Raw genomic sequence first — 23155 nt, 5'->3', positions numbered from 1 at the left:
ATTTTTATTTTTTTAAAATTATCCAGATGACTCCAATGTGAAGTCACCATTAAAAGCACTGCCCTAGATAATCAACGAACTAGTGTGTTACAGTTCAGTGCATAACCTCTTCCACCCTTTTTTCTAAGTTCATACAATCATAGATAAATACATTCCAGTATACCCAGTTTTAATTAAAAATAGTGTATTTCTATGCACAGTACTATGCAGCATGCTGTTTTAATCTAAAAATTTACCATAAACATCCCTCATTATATATAGTTCTAACTCATAGAAAAATCTTGTTAGAGGAGTAACATACTAAAAATACCATTTTGAGATGAATAATCTGATCATATTATACAGGAAGAATTGAAGAGCAAAAGGTCAAGTATCTATTAACGAAAGTCTAACAAAATAGTCCAGGAATGAGAATCAAGGTTTCCAACTAGAGAGGTGGCAGTTGGGATGGAAAGGGATGGGCCAACGTGAGAATTATCAGGAAGAAAGAACCACTGACCTTACTGACTGACTGATATGGGAGACAGGAAATGGGAAGAATCAAGAGCAGCTCCAGGGTTTACACTAGTTAACCTTAAAGAATAATTCAGAGAAGAAGTGATAATGACAGCAAACGAAATGAGGAAAGAACGATTAATTGAGATTTATATGATCCTCCCTGCCTGCCCTATAGATTCCAGACTTACCTAACTGGCCCCTAATGTCAATCAATTCCCTGCACTAAATCTATTAATATATACCTCATATCCACCTGCCAGTGCAGAAGATGCAAGAGACATAGGTTGGATCCCTGGGGTGGGAAGATTCCCCTGAAGTAGGAAATGGCAACCCACTCCAGTGTCCTTGCCTCGGAGCATTCTACGGACAGAGGAGCCTGGCAGGCTACATTCCATGGGGTCGCAAAGAGTCAGACACGAGTGAGCGGCTGAGCACGCACATGTACCTCATACAGGTTCTGTCTTCCTGGCTGGACCCTGATGGACACAGTGGCCTCCGTCTAGACCGTAAAATAAAGGGGAAAGAAAGGAAAGGGAGGAAGGAGAAACAGACAAGAAAGGAAGAGAAGGAAGGACTGAGGACTTAAGGGGACTGGAATAATTTAGAACAACCACTGGGACAGTCCTCAATAAATAAATAAGCAGTATGCTAATTTTGTCTCCCCAAATAAATGAATACATCATTAGGGGTTAAGCCAGCATATCCATGTTTCTTTTAAAATCTTTCATTATCCCTGGTACATTGTCCCCGGACTGATACATATTCATTGCTTTATTGATTCTTCCTTTATAAACCCACGGTCGTATTTTCTTACTTCTGCTCTCCTGACGTATCTTTTAAGCTAGGTAGTAGATGAATGATTTAATGAACGGTTACCTGACTTTACTGTCACAGATCAGGGGGAGCCTACGATTTTCTCCAACTGTTTCAGAACTCTGGCTTAAAAAAATGGGGAGAGACTATTATTTATTGTGTTCCCCAGCTGTCCAACAGTAAGATTCATAGGGACCCTGTAAAAATGCCATCTAGACTCTTGACCACCTTGTGTCTGCAGAAATGACAACACAATCAAGGTATTGCCTAGAACAGACCTATCCATGTACAATTTCTATATGTCACTGTTTTACAGGAATAATGAGGGAATTCTTGTCTATAATTTAAAAATAATTAAAAGTTACAGTGGACAACTCTATGTCTTATTTTCCCAAGATCTCACTTATTCCTTCTAGTCATACCAGTTCTCGGGAGTGGACAGAAGACTTCAGCTAAACCGAAAAGCTAATACCTCCTTTCCTTGTCCAAGAAGAGGGCCCAGGACCACAGCCAACCAATCAGAACTCCCTGGAATTGTTCGCTCTGGAGCTAAAAGAGAGAAAACTCTCTTCTTTCTACACAGCGGTGAGGCTATGAGCCCAGAGCTAAGGCTGCATGCACCATGCATGCCAGGACGTCCGCCAAACAGGGGAAAAAATTGGCCAACTTATTGAGAAAACTCAGACCAGAGATGGAAGAGAAACACCAGCAGCATGGCATCCTTGTTTTAATTGGCCCCAGTGGACTCTTTGCCTTCCTAGTTATATTGTTCAGTAGAGGCCCAAAACAAAAGTCTAAGCTAGGTCAAGTTGGCCTTTTTTGACTCACACCCAAAAAGCTCCTAACAAATGCAAATCCTAATCAAGGAGAGAATCCCAAAGATCGAAGCATAAATGGGACGAAATATCAAGTGCTAGCATGGAGGCAGGAGAGTAAACAGGAAACAAACCTGGAAGTCAGGAGACACGGAGATCAGAAAAAGGTCAGGGATCAGAGCACAAAGCATGTTGTGCTGGTTTTTCAGCTCTTGCCTCTCAGTTCCAAACACACCCTCCCAGACCCTGCTTCACCACACTGAGGCGGGGACTCGGAACACCTCACTTCTCCTCTGCCAGCCAGATGTCTGCTGCACTCTGTCCATAGACTGCGAGCCTAGACAAAGGGATTTCTCTTCCCGTTTACTGGCTGTGTCACCCAGCAAGTTCCCCATCTCAGCAGCAGCAGTGAGTTGTAGAAACAATTGGCCCGGGATCCAGGTTTTGCTCACTTATCACAGGGCTCTTCAGAGGCACCATCACCAGCTGAGCAGTACCCTTTCTTCTGATGCCCAAGTCCCAGCTACATGGGGTCCCCAAACCAAGCTCCTGTGGCAACAGCAAGGTCAAACCCCTTCTCCTCTCAGTCCCGGCTTCCTGGGATTGTTCCTCTAAGCTTTGGGTTCTAATCCTCCCAGCTTGTCTCTTGTCTCTTTCCTCCCCAGGAAACAGCCTAGGAATGGCAGCTGCTTCCTGCAGGAACCATCTCCATGCTGCCTCCATAGTCTCTTTTTAGCCTTTTCATTCTTTCAATGCCTGTTTAACAAACTCCTAACATTAAATTCTCTTTTAAAAAATGCATTTGGTTTTTGTTTGCCAGAACGAAGACCATTTAGGTTTGGGTCTGTGAATGAAGGCAGTTATCAGAGAACATTAGCTCAGGCTCCAGGCTCCTAGTTGTACAAGAATCTGGGAGGAAAGGGAGTGGAATGGACTTTCGAGAGTTAGATTTTTGTGAGTACACTCTCTCATTATTATTTGGGGATGGGGATGTTGTATTTCTCAGTTTCACTATGTATAAAGTGTGTTGCATACATTATCTTATCTAATCTCATAAAGCCCCTGTTTTCATCGCTTCACAGATTAAGATATTGGAGGCTGAGAGAAGTTTGGTAATTTGCCCAGTATTATCTATCTAGGAATTGGCAGAACTGGGGTCAGAATCCAAATCAATCTTCTATCACCTGTCAGACCCATCTCTATGGCTTGGGCCCCAGGTCAACTGAAGTCCACCGTGACGCCCACTTTGACACACCTGTCTTAGACTGCTGCGCCCTCAATGTACTGACTGTGTTTACTCAGATGCCCTTTCATGACCCACTCGGGACCTGCAGGAGCCCTCTGCAATAAAGGGATATTTCACACAGGGGGCAGGAATAGAAGGCAGCCAGAAAGGGTAGAGTCTGTCTGACTGAAGCACCCTAGCGGTGTGGGCAGGGATAGAAAGTGGGAAATGGGAACAGTTAGAACCATGTTGACTGAATCAGTTACGGTGCAACCGAGGGCTCAGTAAGGAAGAAACCCCCTTGTTCCCACCACTGGCAAATGCGTCACCATTACACACAGCATCTAGCCCCAATAAGCAACAAGCTTGTGTTCCAATCCACGCATCCTTTCAGATCTAACTGTGACTTAGAACCTTTCATTTCCTATAACACATTCTGCATCAGCATGGCCCTTTCTTGGGCCCTTGACTCTCTGGTCTCCGTGGCTCAACCATTTCCATGTGAGCTAGCCAAGGTCAGTGCTGACATAGAACAGAGGCTTTGGAGTCAGAGTTCCCAGGAGAGAGACCAACTCTACTGCTTACTGTATGATACTGAACAAGTAACTTCCTTTCTCTGGGCTTCTCCAAAATGAGATGCAATAATAACCATCATGTATTTATTTTATATTATTTTCTAGGCACTTAGTTAACATCTGACATGCACTGTTTCAATCTAATCCTCGTAAAAAGTCTTCTATCCTTGTTCTACATATGACAAACATATGTTTATGGAAGTTAATGACTAGCCTAAGGTACACATCTAGCAAATGCAGAATCAGAACCAGAAACAAGTCTGTCTGACTCAAATGCACATACTCTTGGCCCATAACATGGCACAAGACTTATTCTCCCACTGTAGACAACTAGAAAGTAAACAAAATATATGAAACAAGTATTTTCAGAGCCTGGAAGGCATAGGCAGCACAGCACTGAGGTCCAGAAACAGCCATGTGAGCACTACAACACGCTGTCCTTCTCCTTGGAGACAGTGCTCAAGCTGCTTCGTTAGTGGGTGGGGGCAACCCAAGCATAGCCCCAGGGTTTTACTGAGCTGATGAGTTCAAGTGTTTGGTTAAATACTGATCTGCCCAAGTTTAGAATGAAACTCTATAAGGCAGGACAAAACTGACTCACTTCCAGGGAGTTATAAGCTGCACAATTCCATAGGCCCACACACACACAGAAAATATTCCAGTAATTATCAACCAGAATGGAGAGACCTTGCTGAACACAGACGCCATTGACGAAGACCAGAAAAGTCACACCCTGATGGTATGGCTGAATTAGTATCAAAATAAAGCTTCAAAAGGTATCAAGCTGATCCAAAAGTCATTTAACAGGCTGCTAAAACAAGCCTCAAGTTTTTTAAAGACATACAACATGATGCAAATATTCAACAACATTCATTATGCCTAACATCCAATAAAAAATTGCCAGACTTGCAAAGCAGCAGCAAAGGAAAATATTAGTCAATAGAAACAGACCTAGAAATTACAGAGATAACAGAAAAAACAAACAAGTACCTTAAAACAGTTATAATTTAAATCAAGGACTTAAAGAAGAGGTCAGCAAAATTTTTCTGTAAAGAGCCAGATATCAAATACTTTAAGTATTATGGACCATACATGGTCTCTGGTGCATATTTTCAACTTTTTAAAACAATTTTACAACTTAAAAGCCATTCCCAGCTCATAGGCCATACAAAAATAGATCATCAGTTCAATTTGGCCCAGAGGCCATAATTTACTAGACCTTGAATTAAAATAAACATCAAATACAGGAAAATACTAAAGCAGTAAAAAAAAAAATGAAACAAAATATACCTATGGGTCTTCTAGAAGACTACAGTATCTGAAGTAAGAAATGTACTCAATTATAGCATATCAGAAGAAATATCAGTAAACTTGAAAACATAGCAAAAAAAAATCTCTTCAGACTAAAGTTTAACAGGGAAAAGAAATTAAATGAACAGAATCTTGGTGACTTGTGAAACAATGTTAAGCAACTACTATACGCATAGTTAAGAGCCCCAGAAGGAAAGAAGGAGGACAGAAGATGTATTTAAAGCAATAATGGCTGAAGTTGTTTCAAATTTGATTCTCAAAAAATGTCAATTCACATCATAATCAAACTGCCAGAATCAGCAACAAAAAGGAATGTTTAGAAGAATGCAGAGAAAAAAATTCGCATTACCTTGAGGGGGGAAAACATGCAATTCCATGAACTTCTTACCAGAAATAATGCCAAGTCAGAGGACAATGGAACTATACCTTCAAAGTGAAGAAAATGCTTTTTGTTTACCTCTCTGTTACTCTGCCTCTCAATGAATATAGTAATAGTCCCATCACACCTTCTTACAGAAAGACTCAATGAAATAATGTATAAGAAAACTCTGAATATAAACATATACTTTAATTTTAATAAAACATTATCATTAGTATATTCCTTTTATTAGTAGTAGTACTTAAAACTCAAACAATCATGCTTTTATGTATATACTACAAAAGCCCAAACTTCATGGTAACCTGCCCTAATCTTCCAATTTCATCTCTACTTTCCCCACAACACACTTGCCTGTTGGATTATTCACTCTTCTCGAACCCACTGCTTTCTCACTTCTGAGTCACTGTGTGTATTTCTAGCTATCCACTTTTCAAAGCCCATCTCAGTGCCAACTTCTCTTGAATTCTCCTACTAGCATCCTTCCACAAGTCATCTCTTCTTCTTCTATGTTCCCAGAATACACTATTTTACACCAGCAGTTCTCAACCTTTAATGTGCACATGGACCACCTGAAGTGGATTCTGAGCTCTGCGGTTTTAAAAGCTCCCGAGCACTGTTCATGCTTCTGGTCTGAGAGGACTCCACTGTGTTAGCAGCGAACTCTTAGATTTTTATCATCTCATCAACTAGAAAAACAACTATTTAAAGAAGACAGTGAGTTATTCTCACCTTTGTAATTACCATAGCATAGAATAGAGGGCTATATAGCTCATTAATACTAGCTAAATGAAGAGATAAAAGAGATTCAGAGACCTAAACAGGGTTCACCTTAGTCTTCTGCTTCCTGGTGAAACCTTGACTTCTTACTTGCCGACATCTATGGATATGTATCTGATTTTCAACTGTTCAGGGCGAGTAAAATCTAGTGTAGCCTTCAAGCCCTAGGACCAAGGTTTAGCCCACTGCTCTAGGATAGACACATTACTCATGTATGATTCTGACAAATGCATTAAGGAGGATACTGATGATGATAATAATCATTTATTCTACTGAATTTTTAAACACAGATAAACTGAAACTTTCCACAAACACTCTTAAGTACTGTCTGACTCTGGAGCAGAAAAGCAGCACATGCGTGCTCTGTCATGTTCCAAAGAGGAAAATCATTCTAACTAAAAACAGAAAAGCATTCCTTTCAGACTCTCATAAACTTAATGGAGCCTCTATATTTAAAAAGCTTCAGAGACCTTGTCTTCCCTTCCCCTCCCCCACATCCCAGGCTCCAAAGTGTCCTGGGTAGCACTGCCTGACCCCCACTGTATCCTGTCACATGACTGACAGCTCGGCTATCAGCACCTCGGTATTGTTTTGCACTGCAGAACTCCACATGTGTTTCCCCTTTGCAAAAATTACATCATGTCTCAGGAAGTCTCTTTTCTCCAACTGAACCAGCAGATATTCTCCATCAAGGCTTTGCAAGTAAGAAAAAGAGGTAAATGAATCCTGGTGCAGTTGTTTAAAGTGCACATGCTGATTTGCAGAGTCCTCTTCCCACAGTCTAGCCCCAGTCAGCTCATCCATGCACTGTGTCCCAAATGTCTTGCTCCCCACAGAGAAGAATAAGACCTGGATGAGGAGTAGGGTTTGTACTTGTCTGCTGTGCATTTCTCTACAGAAAATGCAATTGTTTTCTACACTGGCCTTTGCCCAGAAACAAGCCAGATGATAGTCTGACTTCCCCAGTGACAAATGCTTTAACTTGTTGCCAAAAGTTGGACCTGCACAATTCTGAGAATTTCATTTCTTTCATGATGCCTTCTCCAGTTTCTCAGAGGAAAGCTAACAAAATCCCTTGCATGCCTAATTTGAAAGTAAAATTACCTGAGACTTTATTTTCTTTCCATCTGAACTATATTTGCGCTTGTTCTTCAATCTGAAATGCATTTTCCCTATCTATACATTATGTAAAAAATTTCCTTTCTAATCCCTTTCTGAAGGATCAGATTTTTGCTTAACTTTTACTAAGCTCTGTATATTCTAATCATTGCTGTTTGTCAGAGGTGGTAAGCAACCAGATGCCAGGGACACAGATAATGTGGTTCCTTTTTGTCAACCCCTGGCAGAGCATCACAGATGCTTTCAAGCTTATTTGATTATCATGATCATCCTGGTGATCCCTTAAACTTTTAAAACACACGACTAAAAAATAGCTTCCTGCCTATGATATATCATAGTCTTCATTTATTTAACAAATAGGCATTAATATCTGCTCATGACAGGTGCCACACAAGATGTCACTGGGGTTACAATGGTAGAGAGGAGAAATACAGTCTCTGCCCTCATTTAATTTACATTCACTGAATATTTAGTTCCCATACAGTTCTGGACACTGTGCTGGTAATATATTAGTGAAAGTGTTAGTTTCTCAGTCTTGAGCAAAGAGTCTCTTTGCAACCCCATGACCTGCTGGCTCCTTTGTTCATGGAATTCTACAGGCAAGAATACTGGAGTGGGTAGCCATTCCCTTCTCCAGGAGATCTTCCTGACCAAGGGATCTAACCCAGGTCTCCTGCATTGCAAGCAGATTCTTTACCGTCTGAGCCACCAGGGAAGCCCCAGTAGAGAAGGTTATAATTTTCTTCATTTTATAGATCAGAAACCTGGGACCCAGAAAGGTTAAGTGACTTTCCCCAGTCCAAAGTTAGCTGTGAGTGCAAGGGATGCAGGAATTATGTCAGAGATAGACCAACACCCAGATAACCAGAGACAGCCCACATCAATTATAATTAGCTTCCAAACCAAGGTCATAAATGAGTCATGATGCCTTGCATACTAGAAAGAATATCAGTCAAGCAATCGTGATTTGGATTTGGGTTCCACCTGATTATTTCCTGAATGCAATGAATAAGGTTAGCAGTTTTTCAAGTGCTACTCAAGAGTCCTGGGGTTCTAAGGAAATGACACACAAGTTCTAAAGAAATGAGAGGAGTCGAGGGAGGGCAAGTTGGCTCTTTTGATTTCAAAGCATCAAAGTTTCGAACTGTTTTATATAGTGAAGTTCTATGTGCAACTGTGCTTTAAAAAACAAATTTGTAAACCAAGTGACTGGATTATCTCTAAAAGTTATTTTTCAGTTCTGACCATCTATAACTCAGTAATTTTTTCATAATAATGATGTAAGACTCTGCTTCTTCTCTATTCAAGATGGTTATCATGGGGCTCAATTCCCAATAGGCTAATCAGCCCTGTAGATTCTACAGTCTTACTACTTCAAATGCAGTTCATAGGTCAGCAGCACTGACATCACCTGGAAGCTTCTAGCAAATCTCAGACTCCACTCCAGAATTCCTGAATCAGAACCTGAATTTTACCAAGATCTCTGGTGACTTGATGAACATTAAAGTCTAAGAACAAAATACTGCCGTTTGCAGCCATGTGGATGGACCTAGAGATTGTCATTCTGAGTGAAGTAAGAGTAGGCCAAATATCATATGATAACGCTTGTATGAGGAATCTTAAAAACAAAATGATACAAAGGAACTTATTTATAAACAAAACAGAAACAGAGTCATAGATGTAGAAAACAAACTTACGGTTACCAAGGGGGAAGGGGAGATAAAATGGGACATTGCGATTGACATATAAATACTGCTGCTGCTGCTGCTGCTGCTAAGTCGCTTCAGTCGTGTCTGACTCTGTGCAACCCCATAGACGGCAGCCCATCGGGCTCCCCCATCCCTGGGATTCTCCAGGCAAGAACACTGAAGTGGGTTGCCGTTTCCTTCTCCAATGCATGAAAGTGAAAAGTGAAAGTGAAGTCACTCAGTCATGTCCGACTCTTAGCGACCCCATGGACTGCAGCCCACCAGGCTCCTCCGTCCATGGGATTTTCCAGGCAAGAGTACTGGAGTGGGGTGCCACTGCCTTCTCCAATATATACTACTATATATAAAATAACTATTAAAGACGTACTGTATAGCACAGGGAGCTCTACTCAATAGTCTGTAATGACCTATATGGAAAAGAATCTTACAAAAGAGGGGATATATATATATATATGAATAACTGATTCACTTTGCTGTACATGAGAAACTAACACATTATAAAGCAACTATAGTAATTAAAAATTAATTTAAAAAAGAACCACTTATCTCTAAAATAGTGGAATCTTTCTTCATTGAGTTACATCACTGCACCTCATTCACACTCTCCTAGCTATGGTTTATAGCAGAAAATTCAGGACGGATGGTCATTCCTATCCTTCCCCATCTCTCCATAGCTCCAAGGGAAAAGGTAGAGTTAGTATTTGCCACTTCTGCCCATGTTCTATCTTACAACAGTCACCATCTGCCAACCTATCCTTATAAATGGTCCCCCAATATCCATGACTATTTAGAATGTCAGGATATTGAAAGCAGTTCTTCTCCAGTAGAGAGCTGGGGCCCCTTTGATGAGATCATCTTTCCAATCCAGTCCAATCCTGAAATTCACTAATTCTATAATACAGACATTCATAACAAAAAAAAACTCTCAGATCCTTTACAAATTGCCCCAGGCCTGTCCATGTGTTATTAAAGTTGGGCTGAGTAATAAATGCTATAAATGTCCTAGGAGACAGCACTCATGCCCAGTGAGCATGACATCCCATAATAGACCTATTTGGCTTGCTACCCTGGCGCCTCTCTCCACCCTGATCTCTGGAAACCAGAGAAAGGCAAACATCAGAATGTCAATCCAAAGGCACAGACATCAGTATAAGATGCTTTGCTTGGAGAGTTTTCATAAGATCATATTTCTGGCCAGATTCCTATTACTTCTGAGTTGTAGTCGGGAGGTGATTTTTTTCATTAGCATTTTTCTTCCCAGAAGGAAAACATTATCCCTCAAATAAAATTCAAGTGAACTAAATCACTTCCAACCTCAGCATCATTTCAGGCTTGGTGTCATTTGTGGATTCAAGATCGAGTCCTATTTAATCTGCTCAAGTTCCATTCCTCACAGGAAAAATGCCAAGAAACAAAGAAAAGATGCATCCCATTTTCAGAAGCAATCACCTTCTATGTTTTAGACTGATCATAAAGCACTTCAATTCATCAGCTTTTTACAGAGTCAGCTCTTTCTGGCAAAATCGAATAGGACAGCATTCATTCTCGCAACAAAGATTCAGGGAGTATCTCTACCATGTGCCAGGCACTGGGGCTGGCCACTAGGGGGGGAAAAAAGACAGTTTTTTGTTTTTTGGGGTTTTTAATCAAAAAACTCATACCCTAGCTCTGAAAACAGAAATATAAAGAGCAATTAAATCATATAATTGATACCTCACAGGTGATTTGAACAAGATAATATGAGAATACAGATTAGTAAGCAATAACGATCTAAATACGAGTAAGGAGGTACTGATGAAAGAGGGGAGAGCTCAGAAGTAACTGCTATAAGCAGAGCCCTATGCTTACATTTAACAATTATTAATGTGCAGTCCTTGTGTGGGGAGGTGGTGTCCAAGAAAGGGAATCCAAGGTAAATGCCATGATTATTTCTGAGAAGTGTTCCTTATATGTAGTGAACTTCAAATCCAGACTCCTCAACTAAAGACATCAACTTTAGGTCATTTTGTTCACCTAAGTTGGCCCAATCAAACTGACCTTCTATACAATGTCATGAACCTCCATCCATAGTTCTTCAGGCACTCTATCAGATCTAATCCCTTGTATGTGTCACTTCCACTATAATCATAAGGGATTTGATTTAGGTCCTACCTGAGTGGTGTGGTTTTCCCTACTTTCTTCAAGTTAAGTTTGAATTTTGCAATAAGGAGTTCATGATATCAGTGATCAATGCAAAGAAATAGAGGGAAACAATAGAATGGGAAAGACTAGATCAGATCAGATCAGATCAGATCAGTCGCTCAGTCGTGTCCAACTCTTTGTGACCCCATGAATCGCAGCACACCAGGCCTCCCTGTCCATCACCAACTCCTGGAGTTCACTCAGACTCACGTCCATCGAGTCGGTGATGCCATCCAGCCATCTCATCCTCTGTCGTCCCCTTCTCCTCTTGCCCCCAATCCCTCCCAGCATCAGAGTCTTTTCCAATGAGTCAACTCTTCGCATCAGGTGGCCAAAGTACTGGAGTTTCAGCTTTAGCATCATTCCTTCCAAAGAAATCCAGGGCTGATCTCCTTCAGAATGGACTGGTTGGATCTCCTTGCAGTCCAAGGGACTCTCAAGAGTCTTCTCCAACACCACAGTTCAATCTCTTCAAAAAAATTAGAGATACCAAGGTAACTTTTCATGCAAAGACGGGCACAATAAAGGACAAAAATGGTATGGACTAACAGAAGCAGAAGATATTAAGAAGAGGTGGCAAGAATACACAGAAGAACTATACAAAAAAGATCTTCATGACCCAGATAATCATGATAGTGTGATCACTCACCTAGAGCCAGACATCCTGGAGTGCAAAGTCAAGTGGGCCTTAGGAAGAAGCATCAGTACGAACAAAGCTAGTGGAGGTGATGGAATTCCAGTTGAGCTATTTCAAATCCTAAAAGATGATGCAGCCAAAGTGCTACACTCAATATGCCAGCAAATCTGGAAAACTCAGCAGTGGCCACAGGACCAGAAAAGGTCAGTTTTCATTCCAATCCCAAAGAAAGGCAATGCCAAAGAATGCTCAAACTACCACACAATTGCACTCATCTCACACGCTAGCCAAGTAATGCTCAAAATTCTCCAAGCTAGGCTTCAATAATATGTGAACCATGAACTTTCAGATGTTTAAGCTAGTTTTAGAAAACGGAGAGGAACCAGAGATCAAACTGCCAACATCTGTTGGACCACTGAAAAAGCAAGAGAGTTTCAGAAAAACATCTACTTCTGCTTTATGGACTATGTCAAAGCCTTTGACTGTGTGAATCACAACAAACTGTGGAAAATTCTTCAAGAGGTGGGAATACCAGACCACCTGACCTGCCTCTTGAGAAATCTGTACACAGGTCAAGAAGCAACATTTAGAACTGGACATGGAACAACAGACTGGTTCCAAATTGGGAAAGGGGTACATCGAGGCTGTATATTGTCACCCTGCTTATTTAATGTATATGCAGAGTGCAACATGAGAAATGCTGGGCTGGATAAAGCACAAGCTGAAATCAAGATTGCTGGAAGAAATACCAATAACCTCAGATATGCAGATGACACCACCCTTATGGCAGAAAGCAAAGAAGAACTAAAGAGCTTCTTGATGAAAGTGAAAGAGGAGAGTAGAAAGTTGGCTTAAAACTCAACATTCAGAAAACTAAGATCATGGCATCTGGTTCCATCACTTCATGGCAAATAGATGGGGAAACAGTGAGAGACTTGATTTTGGGGGGCTCCAAAATCACTGAAAATGGTGACTGCAGCCATGAAATTAAAAGACGCTTGCTCCTTGGAAGAAAAGCTATGACCAATCTAGACAGCATACTTTACTTTACTTTGTCCGTTTAGTCAAAGCTATGGTTTTTCCAGTAGTCACGTGTGGATGTGAGAGTTGGACTGTGAAGAAAGCTGAGTGCCAAAGAATTAATGCTTTTGAACTGTGGTGTTGGAGAAGACTCTTGAGGGTCCCTTGGACTTAAGGAGATCCAACCAGTCCATCCTAAAGGTAATCAGTCCTGAATATTCATTAGAAGGACTGAGGCTAAAGCTGAGACTCCAACACTTTGGCCACCTGATGTGAAAAATGGACTCATTTGAAAAGACCCTGATGCTGAGAAAGATTGCAGGTGGAAGGAGAAGGGGACAACCAAGGGATGAGACAGTTGGATGGCATCACCAAGTCGATTGACATGAGTTTGAGTAAGCTCTGGGAGTTGATGATGGACAGGGAAGCCTGGCATGTTGCAGTCCATGGTGTAGCAAAGAGTCAGACACAACTGAGCAACTGAATTGAACTGAATCCACCTGGCAAACCCTGTCACGGGCATTAGAGGAGTATCATCTGGAATCTCAGAACACAATATAAGAGTAGTAGGGACATGTGGTGGTTCTGTTTTTACTGTAAGGAACCTCCACACTGCTCTCCACATTTGCAAAGCAGAAATAGAGACACAGACACAGAGAACAAACATATGTATGGACACCAAGGGGGGACGGGGGTGGGACGAATTGGGAGGTTGGGATTGATATACATACGCTATTGATACTATGTATAAAATAGATAACTGATGAGAACCTAGTATGTAGCACAGAGAACTCAATGCTCTGTGGTGGGAAGGATATCAAAAAAAAGAGGGGATATATGCTGATTCACCTTGCTGTGCAGTAGAAACAACACTGTAAAGCAACTACATTGCAATAAAAATTTTTTTGAAAAAAAAAGTAGCAGGGAGCTTAGAGGCTATTTTGTCCAATGACCTCATTTTCTCGGTGTGGGCAGAGGCCCCAAACAACAGTCAAAATTAACCATAGTTAAAATGCAGATTGAAAGTAAAAGTCTCTTAGTCGTGTCTGACTCTTTGTGACCGCATGGACTGTAGCCCACCAGGCTCCTCTGTCCATGGAGTTCTCTAGGCAAGAATACTAGAGTTGGTCGCCATTCCTTTCTCCAGGGGATCTTCCCAAACCAGGGATCAAACCTGGGTCTCCTGCACAGCAAGCAGACTCTTTACCATCTGAGCTACCAGGGAAGCCCAAAATGCAGGTGCCTAATTCTCAAATCCAATGCACTTTCCATTACATCCAACTCTTTCTTAAACAAGAAATAAGCCTCCCCTCAAAGAACTTACACCTGTTTAAAAAAAAAAACACCCAAACATTTTTTTCCATGAAACGAAATATAAAAGTGCCTGCTCATCCTATAGCAAGACAAATGGGATAATCTTTCTTAATGACTAACAGAAAAACAAGCCTGTAACTTATGAGAATAAAATTTTCTCTCCAGCTTCAAGGCCAGGTAGTCAAAAGCCATATTTCTCCTTGAGTTTCAGATTCCTCCAGAAGGCAAAGTTTGCCTGAGGAGATTAAAAGAAAAAAGATCTCTTTATGAAAAGAAAGCTATTACTTCATTTGCCTAATGCTGTTGCCTTTCTAAACACTGCCCCCAGAAAAGCTAACCCAAAGGATTTGCAATCTGGAGTCACAGTATTAAGGGTCCAAGTATTTTAAATAGGTATAGGAATCAATGCAATAGTTCAGATCCCTCAAAGGAATATTCATGAAATCTCAAATAATTAGTCATTTTCTCTGTTAAACCCTTTGAGAAACTAAACACAGATATTTGGGGTGTAGAAGGTAACACAATGAAAAGGTAATTCCTCATTAAAGCATCTGGACCCCAGTCTTAAATCCCTTTTTGGACCCACCTTATTATAATACGCATAGACATCAGAAAAGAGTCATCAGCAATCATTTTAAAAGATCTCTATTTTTTCCAAAGCTCATTGGAATACATATTTTACTCAGACTGGGTTTTCTACCTGTAGATTTTTATGTCTGTTTCCTCTTTAAAACATTTTCCAAGACCACTGATTACGCCCCATACACACTTCAGATGATTAAAATATATTTTTATAAAACCATCAAATACGAATCAAAATTAGGGAGTATTACTATTTATTGGGATGCTACAGGATGTCGAGTCCACCTTCAATAATGTCTTAAATCCCCACCATTGCACCTTATCAAGTGGCTCTTCCAGTCTCTACTTGAATACAATGAATGAGAGGAAACCTGTGGCTTTCTGAAGTCACCTATCAATTTCATGCATTACCACCTGATGAAAGCCAACTGCTATGATCCTACAGTTCTGTGGTTTTGCCTTCTGAGATACAGAGGCCAAGTCTGTCCCATCCCCCACGGGAGAATTCAAGTCAGACACTACCTGAGTGTGCACCAGACATGGTGCTGGGCTCCAGACAGTGAAGAGATGAATGAGCGAGACACGGCCTATGCTTTAGGGACAGGCACATTGTAGTGGGCAGAGATGTGCCTCCTAGTGTACTCAGAGTGTTCAGATGTACAGAACAGGCTACATTAAGTACATCAGATGTGAAGGGTTAAAGAAACTCAAAGTTCCAAGGAAGTAATTCCCTAAAGGAAAAGTAAGGAAACAAAGAAATGAGAAATACTGTTATCTATTCAGGGAAACTACAAATAGAATGATGAAGGGAGTGGTAGGCAATGGGATTAGAGATATAAATAAGAATCTGATAAACAGACTTATATATCAGATCTAAGGGCTTTCTCGGTGAGTCGGCGGTAAACAGCCTGCCTGCCAATGCAGGAGACAGGGGATTGATCCTTGGGTCCAGGAGATCCCCTTAAAGGAAATGGCAACCTACTCTAGTATTCTTGCCTGGGAAATCTCATGGACAGAGGAACCTGGTGGGCTACAGTTCACGGGGTCGCAAAAGAGTTGGACGTGCCTGAGCGACTAAAGAAGTATCAGAGTTAGCACCTTAAATGTGACTTGAAAAAGAGAATAAAATAAAAGTAGCTTTTGGTTAGGTTACTCTAGAGGCAGTGTAGATAAACAAGGGTTGAAGAAGTGAGACTATTTGTTATCCAGGTGAAAAAAATATCGAAAACCTGAGTTCAACCTGTACTAATACATATATACCTTTAAGGAATATTTATGAAATAAAATCGAAAGGCCTGGATAACTCATTTGATGCAAATGATGAAGGAAAGGTGGCAGTTCATAGATGTCTCTGGCTTCTAACATGAGGAATTAGGTGACTGTTGGTACTGCCAATTGTTGGTACACCAAGTACCAATGAGTTGAGACTGGATCTGTTTGATGTAACTTTAAAATGCCAGTGAAGATGAATGGTGAGTAACTGGATACAAGTTAGCAGCTCAGAGGCAAAAATGAGCTTGGAGAAATAAACCCAGCATCTCAGTGAATAATAAGCTTAAGAATATGTGGGATCATTCAGGTACAGAAAACACAATCTGAGAAAGGAGAAGCATAAAATAGAACCCCGGAGAACTCTAACATTTAAAGATGATTTCCAGTAGCTAGAGATAGCCATCGAGTCCCTCAGGGCCTTCTCTTGTCCAGAATAAACATTCCCAGATCTTTCCATCGTCTCTTTTGTTCCATTGCTTCCAAGTATATGTATGTATATATATGTGTGTGTGTGTGTGTGTGTGTGTGTATAAAGATAGATAAAGATATTTTTTTTTTGCCAATTTTTCCTCCTAAAATGGAATGCTCAAATAGGAAAAGGAGTACGTCAAGGCTGTATATTGTAACCCTGCTTATTTAACTTATATGCGGAGTACATCATGAGAAACGCTGGGCTGGAGGAAGCACAAGATGAATCAAGATTGCCGGGAGAAATATCAATAACCTCAGATATGCAGATGACACCACCCTTATGGCAGAAAGTGAAGAGGGACTAAAAAGCCTCTTGATGAAAGGGAAAGAGGAGAGTGAAAAAGCTGGCTTAAAGCTCAACATTCAGAAAACAAACATCATGGCATCTGGTCCCATCACTTCATGGCAGATAGATGGGGAAACAGTGGAAACAGTGTCAGACTTTATTTTGGGGGGGCTCCAAAATCACTGCAGGTAGTGATTGCAGCCAAGAAATTGAAAGACACTTACTTCTTGGAAGGAAAGTGACCAACCTAGATAGCATATTCAAAAGCAGAGACATTACTTTGCCAACAATGGTCCGTCTAGTCAAGGCTATGGTTTTTCCAGTGGTCATGTATGGATGTGAGAGTTGGACTGTGAAGAAAGCTGAGCACCGAAGAATTGATGTTTTTGAACTGTGATGTTGGAGAAGACTCTTGAGAGTCCCTTGGACTGCAAGGAGATCCAACCAGTCCATTCTAAAGGAGATCAGTCCTGGGTGTTCATTGGAAGGACTAATGCTAAAGCTGAAACTCCAATACTTTGGCCACCTCATGCGAAGAGGTGACTCATTGGAAAGGATTGGGGGCAGGAGGAGAAGGGGATGACAGAGGATGAGATGGCTGGATGGCATCACTGACTCAATGGACATGAGCTTAAGTAAGCTCTGGGAGTTGGTGATGGACAGGGAGGCCTGGTATGTTGCGATTCATGGGGTCGCAAAGAGTCGGACACGACTGAGTGACTGAACTGAACTGAATTGATACTAACCCACCAACTGGGGACTGGCGAAGCTGGGGCTATCATCTCCAGCCTGGATGGCCTAAGGGATGAATGGATGGTAAACAAGTCAGCAACATGGGTCTTCTATTTTCATAATATAGATTTGTTTCTGGAAGGAAGTTTGCCATCCAAGAGCTATTAATATATTTCCTAGTCTCCCTCGATAATGAAATGTGAGAGGACATGGCATGGAATATCTTTGAGCCAAGGTTTGAAACAGAGGTCCTCTCTCCACTCTTTCTTCTCTATTCCTCAAGTTGGATGTAAATAACAGTGAGAATTTACTGTTAGAAAATCACTGGGGCCCCAGATAGAAGGAGCCCAGGACCTGGGTTTCCATGTAGGAGAAAACACATAAGACATGTGACATCTGACTTGGGACAGTTAAGTGAGCAAGAATTTAATTTTAATTATGTTAAGCTACTGAGATTTAGGAAACTTTTTTATAGCAGCTATTACTCTACTATCATACACCTGCTAAAACAGCACACAAAACCATTTATTTTGAAAGAAGGGACCTCAAACCAACGTGTTATCACTGAAAACTCCCCATATAAGCAAACTAAGATTTTCCCCACTCTGTAATTCTGTACTGCTTTTTTGCATCCAATTGTAGAACAGAACTTTACATGCATCCTTATTAAATTTCATCTTTTTAGATTTAGCCAATCTCTGAATATTTTAGATATCCATTTGGAGTTTGATTTTTTTCAGTCTGTGCATCAACTATTCCTTTCAATTCCCTGGCATCTGCAAATTTAATCAAGGTTTCTATCTTTGAGCCATTAATAAAAGTTATTGAAAAACTGGGCTTGGACTAACATTTCCAGAAATATTTTCATGACTGCATTTTTTGTGAGCTCTCTACAGACCTTTTCTAACTCTGGCCTCTAATTGGAACCTCCTCTAATTAGAGCACACTTGCACCATCCTTGTACTCCTCATTACATAAGGAGTTTGCAGTGATAACACATTGGTTTGAGGTCCCTTCTTTCAAAATAAATGGTTTCACATGCTGTTTTAGCAGGTGTGTGATAGTAGGGTAATAACTGCTGTAAAAAAGAGTTTCCTAAATTTCAGTGGCTCAACATAATTAAAATGTAATTCTTGCTCACTTAACTGTCCCAAGTCAGTCATGATAATCATGATGGTATGATCACTCACCTAGAGCCAGACATCGTGGAATGTGAAGTCAAGTGGGCCTTAGGAAGCATCACTATGAACAAAGCTAGTGGAGATGATGGAATTCCAGTTGAGCTATTTCAAATCCTAAAAGGTGGTGCTGTGAAAGTGCTGCACTCAATATGCCAGCAAATCTGGAAAACTCAGCAGTGGCCACAGGACTAGAAAAGGTCAGTTTTCATTCCAATCCCAAAGAAAGGCAATGCCAAAGAATGTTCAAACTACCGCACAATTGCACTCATCTCACACACTAGCAAAGTAATGCTCAAAATTCTCCAAGCCTGGCTTGAATAATCCAGATGTTCAAGCTGGATTTAGAAAAGGCAGAGGAACCAGAGATCAAACTGCCAACATCCACTGGATCATCAAAAAAGCAAGAAAGTTCCAGAAAAACATCTATTTCTGCTTTATTGACAATGCCAAAGCCTTTGACTGTGTGAATCACAACAAACTGTGGAAAATTCTGAAAGAGATGGGAATACCAGACCACCTGACCTGCCTCTTGAGAAATCTGTATGCAGGTCAGGAAGCAACAGTTAGACCTGGACATGGAACAACAGACTGGTTCCAAATCGGGAAAGGGGTACATCAAGGCTGTATATTGTCACCCTGATTATTTAACTTCTATGCAGAGTAAATCATGAGAAAAGCTGTGCTGGATGAAGCACAAACTGGAATCAAGATTGCTGGGAGAAATATCAATAACCTCAGATATGCAGATGACACCACCCTTATGGCAGAAAGCAAAGAAGAACTAAAGAGCCTCTGATGAAAGGGAAAGAGGAGAGTGAAAAAGTTGGCTTAAAGCTCAACATTCAGAAAACTAAGATCATGGCATCTGGTCCCATCACTTCATGGCAAATAGATGGGAAAACAGTGGAAACAATGAAAGATTTCATTTTGGGGGGCTCCAAAATCACTGCAGATGGTGACTGCAGCCATGAAATTAAAAGACGCTTGCTCCTTGGAAGAAAAGTTATGACCAACATAGACAGCATATTAAAAGGAGAGACACTACTTTGCCAACAAAGGTCCATCTAGTCAAAGCTATGGTTTTTCCAGTAGGCATGCATGGATGTGAGAGTTAGACTATAAAGAAGCTGAGCACCGAAGAACTGATGCTTTTGAACTGTGGTGTTGGAGAAGACTCTAGAGAGTCCTTGGACTGCAAGTAGATCCAACAAGTCCATCCTAAAGGAAATCAGTCCTGAATATTCATTGGAAGGACTGATGCTGAAGCTGAAACTCCAACACTTTGGCTGCCTGATGCGAAGAACTGACTCAACTGAGAAGACCCTGATGCTGGGAAAGATTGAAGGTGAGAGGAGAAGGGGACAACAGAGGATGAGATGGTTGGATGGCATCAGCGACTCAATGGACATGAGTTTGAGTAAGCTCTGAAGTTGGTGATGGACAGGGAGGCCTGTCGTGCTGCAGTCCATGGGGTCGCAAAGAGTCGGACAAGACTGAGCGACTGAACTGAACTGTATCGTCCTACTCAATTACTATTGATACTTTGAGTTTTGCAGGACTTGAAGAGGAGAAAAATTAAAAAGGAATACATAATATATATATTTTCTGAATCTAGAAAATGGTACTAATGAACCTATTAGCGGGCAGGAATAGAGGTGCAGATGCAGAGAACGGACTTGTGCACAAAGAGGGAAGGGGAGGGGAGATGAACGGAGAGAGTCGTATTGACAGACGCACATTGTGCGTGTGTTCAGTCATGTCTGACTCTGCGACCCCACGGACTGTAGCCCACCAGGCTCTTCTGTCCAGGCATTTCCCAGGCAAGAACACTGAAACAGGTTGCCATTTCCTACTCCAGGGGATGGATCTTCCCGACCTAAGCTTGAACCTGTGTCTTCCATCTCCTGCATTGGCAGGCAGGTTCTTTACCACTGTGCCACCTGGGAAGCCCGTAGGCACACTACCATGTGTAAAAGAGATAACGAGTGGGAAGCTGCTGTACAGCACAGGGAACTCAGCTTGGTGCTCTGTGATGACATAGAGGGCTGGCGAGCGATGTTCAAGAGGGAGGGGATATATATACACGCACACAAATAGCTGATTCAAGCTGTTGTAGAGCAGAAACTAACACAACATTGTAAAGCAATTATATTCCAATAAAAAATCAAATTTTTAAAAGGAATACAATTAGAGGGAGTATGGTCTTCTTTCCCCCTCCTCCTCCCCCTACAAGCTCAAGCTTTACATCAGTCCCTTATCACCCTTTTGGATAACAGTGGCATCCTAAGTGGCCCCCTCTACTGATTTCCCCTCACCCCACCTTCATTTATCCTAGACTCCTCTCTCTCAGTTCCTCCCCTCTAAGACCTGCTTATGTCACTCTCCTGCTAAAGATTTCCAATGGCTTCCCATTAAATCCAAATCCCTTTGTTTCATGTACAAAGACCTTTTTGTCATGAATCTCAACCATCTACACAGTCTCTTCTTCCTTCCCTCCATCATAAGCTGGTCATTCAGGAAATATGTTACATCCTTGCAAAAGCATCTGCCTTGTAAACTGTTCTCTGGCTCCTTTCTACCCTAGGCAGAATTAATGCCTGCTCCTCTGTGCTTTCACATCTCATCTGCTCGACTTCACTGTTTACAGGTCCTTCCCCTCCTCCAGCCTGGGAGCACACTGAGGACAGCACTGTGGCTTTTGTCTGCTTCCCTAGTTCCTCGCACCGAGTGTGCCTCATAGATGGTACCAATAAATATCTGTGGAAATAATGAGTGATGAGAGGGAAGCACAAAGTGTGAGTGAATGGAAAAGATGGTGAAAGGCGGAAGACTCTGATGTGGAAACAGAAATTAAACTTGCCAATGTTTATGCTGCGTTAGGTGGAACATACAGGCATTACTGTCCGCCTTATCACCATGAGGCTTTAAAACCCAATTTTTTCTTTCCAGGATGACAGTCACCACATGGGCACACAGCTTTATTATTACAAGTCCTAGACCCACAATGATACACAAAATAGATTAGAAAAGTCTCTTTATAGTTAAATATATTTAAGAAACACAAAACTCCCTTAATATTTTAGTCTTTAATATTAAGCTCTAAAATCATTCTCACACCAGGTCAGGTCAGATCATTATTACTATTTATATATTATTCTTGAGTAAAATAAAGAATATTAATGAAAAATGCCCAAATACCTAGCAATAAATTGAGTAAGAAGAATAAATCCAATAATTAGTCTGGGAGTACAAAGCAGGGTTGATTTCATTACATAAAACTTTCCAAAGGGAACTGGCTGTCTTCCTTTTGAATCTTGATTAAAGGTGTACATCGGAAGGGTATTCTAACCGATGCTCCTTGGGGATTTCTTTCCATGATTTGGTTTCCCTTGAGTAGTTGGTATGATTAACTGGGCTGATTTCTTTCATAATTGTCCTGCAGCCCTTTGTATTTTCAAACTGCTTTGCAATTGTTTTTTCTAAGGATGCTCTTTAGCATGAACCCATTAGGCGACGTCATGGGGCAAGCCAGGCTCGGAGAGGCTGGGGCTAGCAAAGCCAGGATAAAGCCACAGAAAGTCATTCTAATTTTTTAGGGTGCTCTTTTCAAAGCATTTTTATTTCCAAAATTAAAAGAGGTCCAAAGGAACAACAATTCACTCTTTGGACTCAGGACAGGGTTGCCAGATAAAACACAGGAGGTCCAGTTAAATTTGAATTTCAGATAAACAGTGAATAATTCAGGATAAGTATGTCCCTGGTAGTTCAGATGATAAAGAATCTGCCTGCAATGTGAGAAGATCCAGGTTCAATCCTTGGGTCAGAAGATCCCCTGGAGAAGGGAATGGCTACCCACTCCAGTATTCTTGCCTGGAGAACCCCATAGACAGAGAAGACCAGTGGGCTACAGCCCATGTGTCACTAAGAGTTGGACATGATTAAGCGACTGACACTTTAAGTTTTCTTTCACTTTGATAAACAGTGAATAATTTAGGGTAAGCATATCCCATCCATACTAGGCATCCTCTATTTTTATTGACTAAATCTGGGAACCTGAACTTCAGAAAACAAGATTTTTCTCTCCAGGGCTTAACCTTTCTGGGTTCAAATTCCCTCATCTCTGAAAATATTATGCTGCATGACCTGTGACTTCTATTGCTAACCAGGCTATGATGCAACATCTTTCCATCATCCAAGACCTACCCAGATGTATAATTCCAGTGTCATAGAATGAGTACTGCATGGGGAATAAAAAAAG

Source organism: Bos mutus, chromosome 15 (assembly GCF_027580195.1).
Source record: "Bos mutus isolate GX-2022 chromosome 15, NWIPB_WYAK_1.1, whole genome shotgun sequence".
NCBI lineage: Eukaryota > Metazoa > Chordata > Mammalia > Artiodactyla > Bovidae > Bos > Bos mutus.
This window is presented reverse-complemented; position numbering follows the sequence as displayed.